The sequence below is a fragment of the Rhinolophus ferrumequinum genome, chromosome 10, assembly GCF_004115265.2.
Source record: "Rhinolophus ferrumequinum isolate MPI-CBG mRhiFer1 chromosome 10, mRhiFer1_v1.p, whole genome shotgun sequence".
NCBI classification, from domain to species: domain Eukaryota; kingdom Metazoa; phylum Chordata; class Mammalia; order Chiroptera; family Rhinolophidae; genus Rhinolophus; species Rhinolophus ferrumequinum.
The window spans coordinates 86834286-86845638 of record NC_046293.1 but is presented as its reverse complement, the minus strand read 5'-3'; the positions used below and the strand labels follow the sequence as shown (position 1 = coordinate 86845638).

General features: G+C 46.4%; 1 long non-coding RNA gene across 1 annotated transcript; it reads right to left on the bottom strand.

Moving 5' to 3' along the window:
- Positions 1–417: 417 nt before the first annotated feature.
- Positions 418–11048, bottom strand: LOC117028717 (uncharacterized). Its single transcript, XR_004424158.1, has 4 exons — positions 10526–11048; positions 9952–10081; positions 9280–9522; positions 418–820 (listed from the first exon to the last, which is right to left on the bottom strand). It is a non-coding gene; the product is annotated as an uncharacterized LOC117028717 (long non-coding RNA).
- Between the last annotated feature and the right edge of the window lie 305 nt (positions 11049–11353).

The following is an 11353-nucleotide window of genomic DNA, read 5'->3' as shown; positions in this document are numbered from 1 at the left end:
GCCCAGCCCAGTGGTTGGCAGAATGCAGCCAAGTGAATGACCCCAGAGACACCTCAAGGTCAAAAGAACCGGGCTGAGAGTCCTGCCCAAATTCCTGACCCACAGAATTGTGAAAAATAATAAATTATTGCAGTTTTAAGCCACGAAGATTTGGGACAGTTTGTTACACAGCAATAGATAAATTGAAACTTTGTCTTTTGTGATCATGGATATGGCCCAGTAAGGGTGGAAGCCAGCACCTCTTTAGCCATCTTGTTTAGCTCTCATCTGGGTAAGGAGCTGGGGACTACCTACAAAAAAACACACAGGTGTTAAGCTGAGTCCACAAGTCATCACAACTTGTTTAAAAAGTCAGTTTACCACCCGAATGCTACACAAGCTGCAAACCACCAATGTAACAACTCCCATCCTTGGTGCTCAGGGAATCATCCAGCTGTCCTGACGTGGTGTAGAGAGCACCAGGATAGTGTCAGAATGCTGTGGCACAGCTTTGGTGGCAAGGACACATGGGTCTATCACATTTCTTTTAAGCCCAGTGCCTGATGTTTCATTCATGTCTCATTTCTTTTGTTCCTTCACTGCTTGGGCTTGTATGCCTACCCAAGCACCCTACAGTTTCAATTACCTGCATGTGATTTCTAGCTCCTCACCGGGGCCACATCTTCAATCCATCCTCCCAGAAAGTCCCATCATTCTTCTCAGAGGAGTTCTGGAGTAAAAGCTCTCTTCACCACGCCAGCGGCCAGAGTCAGAGCAGATCATGTCCTAAAACGAGTGTTCTGCTCATGGCCCTGGAGAGCTCCCTCCTGCGTTGGCAAGCCTGGGGATAGTCACAGAGCATTTAGTGTGCAGTTGACATGCAAGAGGGAGTCCCCAGGAGTGGCTGCGGTATGTAATAGGCAGGTACCTCCAATGGTTCAGTAACACCATATTTTTTCTTTTTTAAAAATTGAGGTATAGTTGACATATAATATTATGTTAGTAATATTTTTTCTACTATTTATTTAAACAGTATTCAATAGTGGCTAAGGCTTGGGAGAAGAAGGAAGCAAAAATATTTTACTAGTATGAGTTCAAGAAAGCTTATTCTAAAAACCTACTTTCCTTCAATAGGAGACTGCTCATATAAACCACAATATTATCATACAATAGAATGATAATGGCTATAAAAAAGAATGGAGAAGTTTTAAAAATGTATTGATATGGAAAGTTATCCAATGTATACTGTTATGTGAAAAGAAAAGGTTCAAAATATGTACATAGTGTGCTTCCCTTTTAGCTAAAGGGCAAGGACGATAATAATGTATATTTACATGTACTTGCATTTGCATAAAGAATTACTGAGAGAACACACATGAAATAAATAACAACAGTTACCCCAGGCAGAGGACAGAGGACAGAAGGACAAAAGGGTAGATTGGTGACATGGTAAGTTGAAATTTACCATAAGCTTTTTTATTGTTTTGATTTTTGGACCATGTGAATTACATTACCTAATCCAAAAAAATGTTGGAGGTACATATTTTGACAAAGGATACATACTTTGTCTCATTTGATTAAAGACTAATACGAAGAAAAAAAAAAAACCGAAAACAGGATCAGAAGCTTTGCAAGGAACCATGCCTATTTAAGTTGCCTGAAAGAATCTTGGGATGAACAAAGAGCTTGAAAATCATAGGAAGGAGGCTAGGTGAAAGGGACACTTTATCATGGTTTCCAAGAATCCGAAGAAGCCAGAATGGTGCCTGAGGTAAGAGGTGGAAGAAACAGACTTCCATAACCTGTAAGATATGTTCGACTGTAAGAATGGTTAGAAGGGGTTTCCATCTGGACTGGAGAATCTCACACTGACTTATGTGAATTTTGACTGACCTTTCAGACACGTGATTCCACGATAATTATTCCAGCCCACGTGTTCCTTAACAGTAGGAAAGTTCTTTTTTCTTGCTATATTTCTGTGTCCTAATTGAAGGTACAAAATGGTAGGTCTGAAGCTGTGCTCTGTAGTTCAGGGGGTTTGTGATTTGGGCACTAAACCTGGACGTGGTGAAATAAATCGTACTCATTAAATCAGCATTTCTTCCCCCCTTTTAGGAATATGATAGAACTTCCTTGAAAGCAGAGACAGACGCATCCTACCCATTTCACTTACTACTTGTTGAATAAATGAAGGAATGATTTAAACCTATGAGGTAGATTTTATGTGCAAGTTGTTTGGAAAATTATTTGCACTAAGTATTCGAATTATTTTCAGAAGCAACAAAGGCTCCAGGCGGTGTCTAACACTGGGAAAAGATGGCGCAGTGGCCAGTAGAGGGCAGTAGAGCCTTTATCAATCAGTAAGCCCGTGTGTGCGCGCACGTGCGTTCGCTGGAGCGCAAACTTCTCTACTCCCTCCTTCCAAAGTTAGCTTCTCCCTGCTGTTTCTGTCAAGACAGAATGACCTGCCTTCGGTCAATACATATACTTCAGTGATGGACAGTTGGGGTCATAGTCCTTGACCCACAAAGCCCCCTTGGCTCAACTTGGCAAACCCACTGTGCGCTGGAATGAACTTGAATTCTGCATTAATACCTTCTTAATAACATTCAAAAACTGTGGGGGTTGTTTTCTGGGAAAAGAAGACACCGCCTCCTCCCCTAGTCCCCTCAGGGCCTCTGACCCCGCTTTATCTCCTGACAGGCACCATATCTAATCACGGAATGAGGGGTAGACTCAGCAAGACCTGGGCTCTTTCCGGGTGGAGGCAGCAGGCAGCGACAAGCGCTGGGCCGTGATTGTAGGCCGCTCAAATATTTCAGGGCACAAAGAAGCAGCTGGCGAGCACTTGTGCGCTCGGGGAGGGAGAAGCAAGTCAGACTGATAATTAGCCTGCACCGACCGTTCCTGCCATGAGGACTTCTCATCCCCCTGGGGCCCCTGGTTTCCCAACCTACTAGTAGGCATTCAAATCTGCGCGCCACGAGGTGCTTTTCCCCTCCATTCCTTTCCTCCAAACTCGGGGAGAAGAGACTTTCTGCTCTAGAGGAATAAATGAGAGCTCCATAGACCTTGGCAAAGTCCTTCCACCCTGAGCTTTTTTGAACTGCCGTTATTTTATCTGATAAATGGGAGAATTGGATTCACCAATTTGTCACTTCCAAACCTGATAACGTGCGTGCGAGGCCCCAGTGGTGCACATAAGTGACCAAATCGAGCGCCTCCATGCGCCTGAAGGGCACAGATCAACAAACTGGTGAGTCACGTGGTACCTGGCAGAATGCAAATGGGGACACACAAGACAACTATTAATAATTCCAGAAAGTCAGGTATATGTAAAGTCGGATGAGGCTTAATGAGCTGAGTGCAGAGTGGGATATAAGGAGGGCATGAGAGAAGCATCAGAAAGGAAAGGGAGAATTGTTGCAGTATCTAAATAATAACCATCCTTTACATTTCTGTAACTACTTACAAAGTGCTTTCATGTCCAGCACCTCACTACAACCTGCCTGGGTTGTGATAGAGACTAGAGAGGGGACAACCCCATTTTAAAGATGAAATTGGTACAAACACGGGGTAAGCAACCTCACCATGGTTATACAGTTTGCTTATTTCAGAGCCAGTTCTCCTGTAATGAATGGGTAGAAGGCACTTGTGCAAACAAACACGGTTCCCCTGTTTCACAAGAGACGACAAAGCTCATTTGGGGGGATCTGGGCGAGGCCTTCAGGCCCCTACAGGCATTCCACCACCCTCAAACACTATGGATGGGAAGGTAGTCACTACCTGTGAGCCTGTGCTGCTACAGAGCTGAAAGAAAGAACAGGAGACGAAGAAGCCATCAATCTTGCTTTTCAGGGGTACAAACTGAAGGCTACTCGGTCTTAGAGCTCATTTTACTTAAACATCGCAAATGACTACAACCCTGTATGTGCTGAACCTGAAAGACACTATATAAGGGGGCGGGGTACAAAGCAAGTATCGTCTACTGCCCTCCTACCCCCCAGTAGTGAAGAACACCTCTCCTCTTCCTGGTATTAGATTGCCTTCACCAACAGTCATGATTGGGAACCTATAGGATTATTGCTGGAAGCATCTGCTCATGGTGACCTGGGAGCTGGAAAGGAGGAGAGAAGCCACTGAGAAGATAGGTGGAGTCAATATATAGGTGGCTGCTGCCAATCTCTGTCCTCAAGATGTTTCAGAAACACTTTAGGACACAATTGACTGGGTATACCACTACTCTCAGGTAAGAAATCATTGAAAATGATAATAACTGTATTATCATGCCTTGATAACACCTTTCATAGCTAAGAGTTTTCTTATACATATTACCTCATTTGATCCTCCAAATGCTGAAACACATATAGGGCAGGAATCACTACTGTTCTTTTACAGATGAGGAAACTGAGGCCCAGAGTACTGAAGCGATTTGGCCAAGTTATGCAGCTGGCACATCACCGACCTGAAACTGAAACTGAAATAGGACTTTTGACTCCATGAGACGTAGTTTTCCTTTCAGGATGAGTAATGTTGGGAGGCTGGAGAGCCAAGTGGGCAGCACGGGCCTCTAGCCCTCTGTGAGTGCCCTGTGGGGTCCAGCTCAGTAAAAGTAGCACTGCTATCTGCACAGGCCGCGGCAATGACAGAAGCCCTCCATGACTTCAGGGAGCCTGGCCTCTGGCCTGGAGCATGAGGCAGAGGGAAGGAATGGTTGGGGTGCTGGGGCAGGAGGCGAGAAATAAGAGAAAAAGCAGTGGACTGAGAATCCATGGTCTTGGAGTTCAGGCCAGACTGTACTTTCCTCTGTAGTTTGGGGCAAGTCACTTCATCTCTGAGTCTCAGGTTCACCCTGTGTAGAATATGGTAATAGAGCAAAAGGTTCTAAGGTCTCTTCTACTCGCTCTAAAATGTTAGGATTAAACATTCATCTTGTTCATGTGCACACAGACACACACACACACACACACACACGGAGCACTGCACACAGATGGTGACTATTAGCACTGATTAAGTCATTACGTAGTTATCGAATGCCCCTTCTATGCAAAGCGTTGGTAGTGCTCAGTACTGGTTTACAGGTGAGCATAAGCCAGATGAGTATTTGACTTTCGTGGTAAACCCAACCGTGTATGTTGGTGTATCAGTCTGTGTGCAGCGAGAGGAGGGTTGGACATTTAGGACGGGTTATCAGTGATTCGGGCTTGCGGGAAACGCTGCGTCCCCACATAAACGCCAGCTATTAGTAAGCTAACAGAGTATGTCGTGTACAATAGCTAAACCGTCTATCTAGGGGTGCATAAAGCAGTGAAGCCAGATGCATAGGCTCAGTGAACTATCTCACCTGCCAAATTCCCCAACGAGCGGAATTTGCCCTTAAGACACAGATCGTACTGAAAGATACTATATAATCTGAACTTTCTCCTGCATCAGTGCAACAACATGACTGGAGAAGATGAGAAGGGGTTAATAAGTGGTGGTGATTTGCTGGTAGAGATGATTTTCAGAGCCCTGGCAGGGTAAACATCTCTCCTGCCCACTTCCACTTAGTGTCACTGTGAATGAGACAATTCCTTCTATTTTCCAATTGCATCTGCCCTCCTGATCCCACCATGGCGTGGAATCCAGGAAGAAGAGAGAGCCAGTTCACCTAAGACACAGAGAGGTTAAGCCAATTGTCTCGGCCCACACAGGAAATCAGATGCAGGGGCCCTGGCACAGCCCTGGAATTCATGAGCTCCGGGCTTTGCTTCTAGACAGATGTTTGTGTTTCCTCCAATGTTTGTTTAATGGTAGAAACATTTCAGTAGAAACCAGAGACCTGGCTTCCCTGCGGCTCACCTGTTGCTTTGGAATGTATTTATTTGAGCGTGGGGCCCATCGCAGCAGACTGTTCCTTTCCTACAGCCAGAAGGCTGATGTGTTCACGTCATGGTCTCCACGGCAACTGACTGTGATACTACAAACAGCAGATTGCGCCTCTAGGTAGATAGCAAGTGGCCCCAGCAGGTAAAGTGGGCCAAACGAACTTCCTGTTTCCAGGCAAAGATCTCAAAGAATAGTAAAATGTTCCCTCACTCCGCCCCTGCCCCCCAGACATGCTGTTCTCCTGAGCAACAAAAACCTTACAAATTGAGATCTAGTTTTTTCTCTCAGTATTCTGCAGAGAGACAAAAGTATTTCTGCTTTCCTTACTGATCACGGCACACACATCCATCTTTCTGCCTCTAAGTTACTTATAAACTTAGACAAAGAAGGAACTCCAGCTTCCCTTGGCAGAGTCATGACTGAGCGTGGGTATTTAAACGGGCATTTTGGTCATGGTGGGGATGAACCATCATGGGTCTATACGGAATCTATACTGGATCATCATCAAAGGAGGGGAAAAGGATAAAAACTAGAACTGCGGAAAGCCGTGCCTCCACCCGTCCATATAGCTGTTTACCAGGAACCCAGAGTGCCAGGGGCCCTCTCACAGTTTGACTCCAGTGTCCCCAGCAGCCTGACCATCAGTTTCCTACAACCACCAGGCTGCCCGTTGATCAGACCATCTTACAAGGCACTATCTCCCAGGCACTTTTATCTGCTCTCGGTGTTTCCCATGTCACTTAGCTTGGAGCCACCTCATATACTATGACATTGTTCTAGAGCACTGGAAATGGAATGAATAATAGAGGTCAAAGCAAGTGGAGGTGACCAGGAGGTGTGGCCCAGCCCAGCCCCCTCTTAGGCCCCCTTCCCACCCCCTGCGTGTGGCCTCTTCTGAGCCCTGCTGCTAGGGCACAGCCACAAGCATTCTCAATGGGCCTTCGAAGCAGTCAGTCCTGAAGAAGCCAAGGAATGGAGCCAGGATATAAATCTTAGTGTGTCTAACTCAGAAACCAAGGGCTTTCCTTGTCATTCATCTTTCCGATTTGGACCAAAAGTACTTTCCCCAAACCACCTGCATCTCGTACAGAATACACTCTTGCCTACAGCATAACCGTGTTCTAGGGAGGGAGGTGGTTAGTCGTCACACTGCGAGGAAGCAGACACCTTCGCAGTGGTTTGGAGAAAGACGGCCCCTGTAGAAGGCATTCTCTGTCCCCACCAGCCTTGCATGTCCAATCCTACCCATTCCGCAAGACGACAAAGGTTCCCTTCTCCACAAAGCTTCCCTGAAACACACCTGGCCAGGACCTCTTCTCCCTTTGCAGACCCACAACATCTGACCTGAACCTCTTCCCAGGTATGTATCACTTTGTGTCATATTCACAGGGAAGCTACGTCTTCCCTTCCCTACTAGGCTTTATAAGCTACCTGAGGACAGTCTATGTCTGATCAAGGCATCCTCTTTTGCCTTGAATATAATAGCTGCTCAATAAACTAGAGTAAATGAAGAAGTGACTATAATGCAATGGGCTACATGTGACTTCATTACCTGGACTATTGCCATCCACTTTCTCCTTCCACTCCTTAAAAGGCTCTTATCCCTGCCTGCCATACAAAGGTGCCACTCCACACCCAGCTGCTGCTTGATGTGCTAAAGGCTTTTCTCCCCACCTTCCCAATCCTAAGTGGGTGGGTGTGTTACACACAGTTGAGTAGACTCTGACTCTGACTCTTGGTGACCCTGCGAATGAGTGAGGTCTATATAATGTTCTGTCCTCCACAGCCCTGCTCAGCTCCTGTAGACTCATGCTTCTGGCTTCTTTTATGGAGCTAATCCATCTCATATTTGGTTTTCCTCTTTTCCTGCTGCCTTCTAATTGAGACACAAAAGTTAATGCTACCCAAGCAGATCCTTGGGGCAGTGATTTTGCGGCGGGGAAAAAAACACACGGCATTTCTTTTATTTTTCCAATCAATAAAATCAGAGATCCCTGTTTGAGATCTTTGCTTAGGGTTCTAGAATCTATCTTGAGCTTCACACAAGAGACTTCCTCTTCCAAGATTACTTGATCTTTTCTTCTACACAAATTAAAGTCAATTCTAATCTAGTTTATCTTTAGAACTGACTATTCCTTCTCACTGCACCATATACTGTGCTCTTATAAAAATTAGTTTTAACTTTGTCTGCAAGTGACAGAAACCCAAGATATTATTGGCTTAAACAAGATGGAAACTTATTTCTCTGTCTCATAGAGGAAGTCCAGAAGAGACAGTGCAGCAGTGCTAGGGGAGTTTCTTAAAGCCATTAGGGCTCCAGGATTCTTCTATCTGGTCTGCTGTTCTCAGAACCTGGCTCCTACCTCACGGTTCAAGATGACTGCTGAGCTCCAGCTTTCACGCCAGCACTCCGTCAGCAGAAACAAGGAAATAGGGAGCAAGAACATACTTCTTCCCTTTAAAGACACTTCCTGGAACTTTCCCAGGTCACTTCCCCTCAATCCCACTGGGCCACGAGGGAGGTTGATAAGTGTCATCTTTCTTTTGCTTAGGTTATAAATCATAGAATTTGGGATTCTGTTTCTAAGGAAGAAGGGCATAATAGTTCCTGGGGACAGCTAGCAGACTCAGCTTCACTTTCTGTCCTGAACATTCATTTTCCATCTTTGAGAGACCACTTTTCTCATTCCTCAATGGTCAGGATTGGCAGAATGTCTAGATCCACTTTTGTTCGTCATAAACCAGGAGTTTAAATGGGGTTGGGGGGTTCGACGTCTAACAGGTCAGGTGGCTTTCTCACAACACACAGCAATTAAAGTCCAAACAGGAGGTACACACAGTGGTCCTGACCTGCCAGTCCCAGAAAAATCACCGCTGTAGGAGGCTCAGCTGGGTCTGTGTCAGGAGCAGAGGCCGTCACTGCACGGAGCAATGGGTGCTGACGAATGCCAGAGTCAGGATAGGTGTGGGAGTCCCAGCCAAGAGCAACCCTGGGAAGCTGTAGATAAGGAATCGGTGCCAGTGGCACTGGGTTCTGCTGTGCTCTTTCCAGGCACATCACACGGCCTGCAGCAGGCCTCCTGGTGCCATCTCGCCCTGGAGTGCACCACCCTCCTCTCAGGGCAAGAACTGCAGGCCCTGGCCCAGCCAGCCGCCCTCAGGAGGCATGGCACTCTCCCACCGCCTGGCAGGTAGTTGGGGACCATGAGAGGCAAACCACATGGCTGCTCCCATTCTTGAGGGCCCTGAGTTTCCAGGCAGATGAATCCCTGCCTGGGCTGGTGGCTACGTGCAGATTTCTCGTTATCGTCCTGAATCTGGCCCAGGCCCTACAGCTCTGCTGCTGCCTCCCTGAGCGGGACCTGCCCTCCCACTAATGTTGTCTCCTCCACAGGGCCGCAGGAAAGGTATTTGGGCTGGCAGTTTGCCTACCTCCCGTCCCCGGGGGCCGGGTCCTCTGAACGTCCCACAGACTGTGGGGGTGATAGCTCCAGCTTTGTAACATCTTGTCCACACAGGGCTGTAGTATCCTGGGGAGGCGAGGAAGTGCCAGGAACGGGACTATCTTGGACGGGAAGGCAGGATGCCTGGGCTCCGATCAGAGTTAAGTGGACCCACAAGGGAAGAAACTCTCTTGCCTCAGGTGCCTTTCTGGAGGAACAGTGTAGCTGGCATCTGTTCAAAGGGAAGCAAATGGAAGCTCTTCAGGTATCCATCCTTCAGAAATGTATGCTCCCTTCCATGGGTGGGATGGGCACCTTCTGTTTATAGAGAGTAAGTTACTCTTGTTCCCCTGTCACAGACGAGACCACTGAGGCCCAACCATTAGAATGGGATGTAATTTGCCATTCAATCTATGTATTCTTGTACAGGTCGTATACCATCTCTAAAGGGGTGGCTGGGCCACTCTCCAGTCCGGCCCCAGTCCTGGACCTGCGATGTTTTTGGATCTCCTGTTTTTTGGCGAGGAGGGGTGGGGTAAGCCCAGGGTTGGAAAATCACCCCTTAAAACAGTTAAGCTAAGCTCCTTTGTTATTAAACGGGATTCTCTTCCTCCTCCTCCTCCTTCTTAAAAATGTCATTTTTAAAAAGTTAAATCGTTACCTATAAGCCTAAAATCTCCTCTGATCCCCTGCCCAAGGGCTTCTCTTCTTTCCTCTCCCCAAAGGAAACACCACCGCCAGTCTGGGGAGCAGTGCACATAACGTCCTCTTTTCCCTACAATGTGACAGGGCTGGAGGAAGAGACAGGTGTTTTTTTTTTTCTTTCTTTTCATTACTTTTTCCAGTTATAGCTGACATTCAGTATTATTTTACATTAGTTTCAGGTGTATGGCACAGTGCTTAGACATTTATATAATTCATGCAGTGATCCCCCGGTTAGTCTAGTACCCACCTGGCACTATAGTTGTTGCAACATTACTGACTATATTCTCTATGCTGTACTTTACCTCCTTGTGACTATTTTGTAACTACCAATTTGTGCTTCTTAATCCCTTCCCCTTTTTCACCCATCGTCCCAACCGCCCTCCCCACTGGCAACCATCAGCTTGCTCTCTGATCTACAAGTCTAAGAAAGATACAGGTTTGAGGGCACCCTCTTTGCACCAGACACAGTTTTTTCCCTCTCCTTTCTCTCCTCAAAGGATTCGAATAGGTTCTGTGCAACCCTTACTCACTGTGCTTTAACTGAGTTCTCTCTTACACGATCTTCTTCACACCCCAAACCATGGGGGCCAGGGACAGGAGGCCTCAGCGAGGAGAGCAAGTGGGCATTCGCCCAGTGGCTGGGGAGGAGGCCTTTTCCAGGGTGTGGCTGAGGACCAAAGAGGCCCGAGCTCCTGCAAAATAATATCCAGGAAGGAGGCAGCACGGGAACATTCGCGGTGTGCTTTGGAGACTTTATCCCAGGCTGAGAGACAGCTGCAACTAAGTCTTCTTTTCAGACAGCTAAAATCAGACAGAGAGAAGCAGACACATCCAGGGACATCCTCACTCCTGTACCAGCCAGGACCCTGCCAGGGTTCCACAAAGAGACGGCCTGCTAGGGACCATGGTAAGACGGAGTCTCTAGTTTGGTTTTAGGAAAACAAAGTACAACAGAAACACCATTAACAGTTGCTATTAGGGCACTGGGGTTCTGCTCTTCTCACACAGTTAAACCTTAGTTAAGAAGTTTCCAGGCAACAAAAACACAAATAAACAAATGGGACTACATCACAATAAAAAGGTTCTACACAGCAGAGGAAACCATCAACAAAACAAAAAGGAACCTACTGAATAGGAGAAGATACTGCAAATCATATATGTAATAAGGAGTTAATACCTAAAATATATAAAGAACACATACAACTCAGCAACAAGAAAACAAATAATCCCATTAAAAATAGGCAGAGGATCTGAATAGACACTTTTCCAAATAAGACATACAGATGGCCAATAGGCACATGAAAAGATGCTCAACATCACTAATCATCAGGGAAACGCAAGTCAACACCACAACTAAA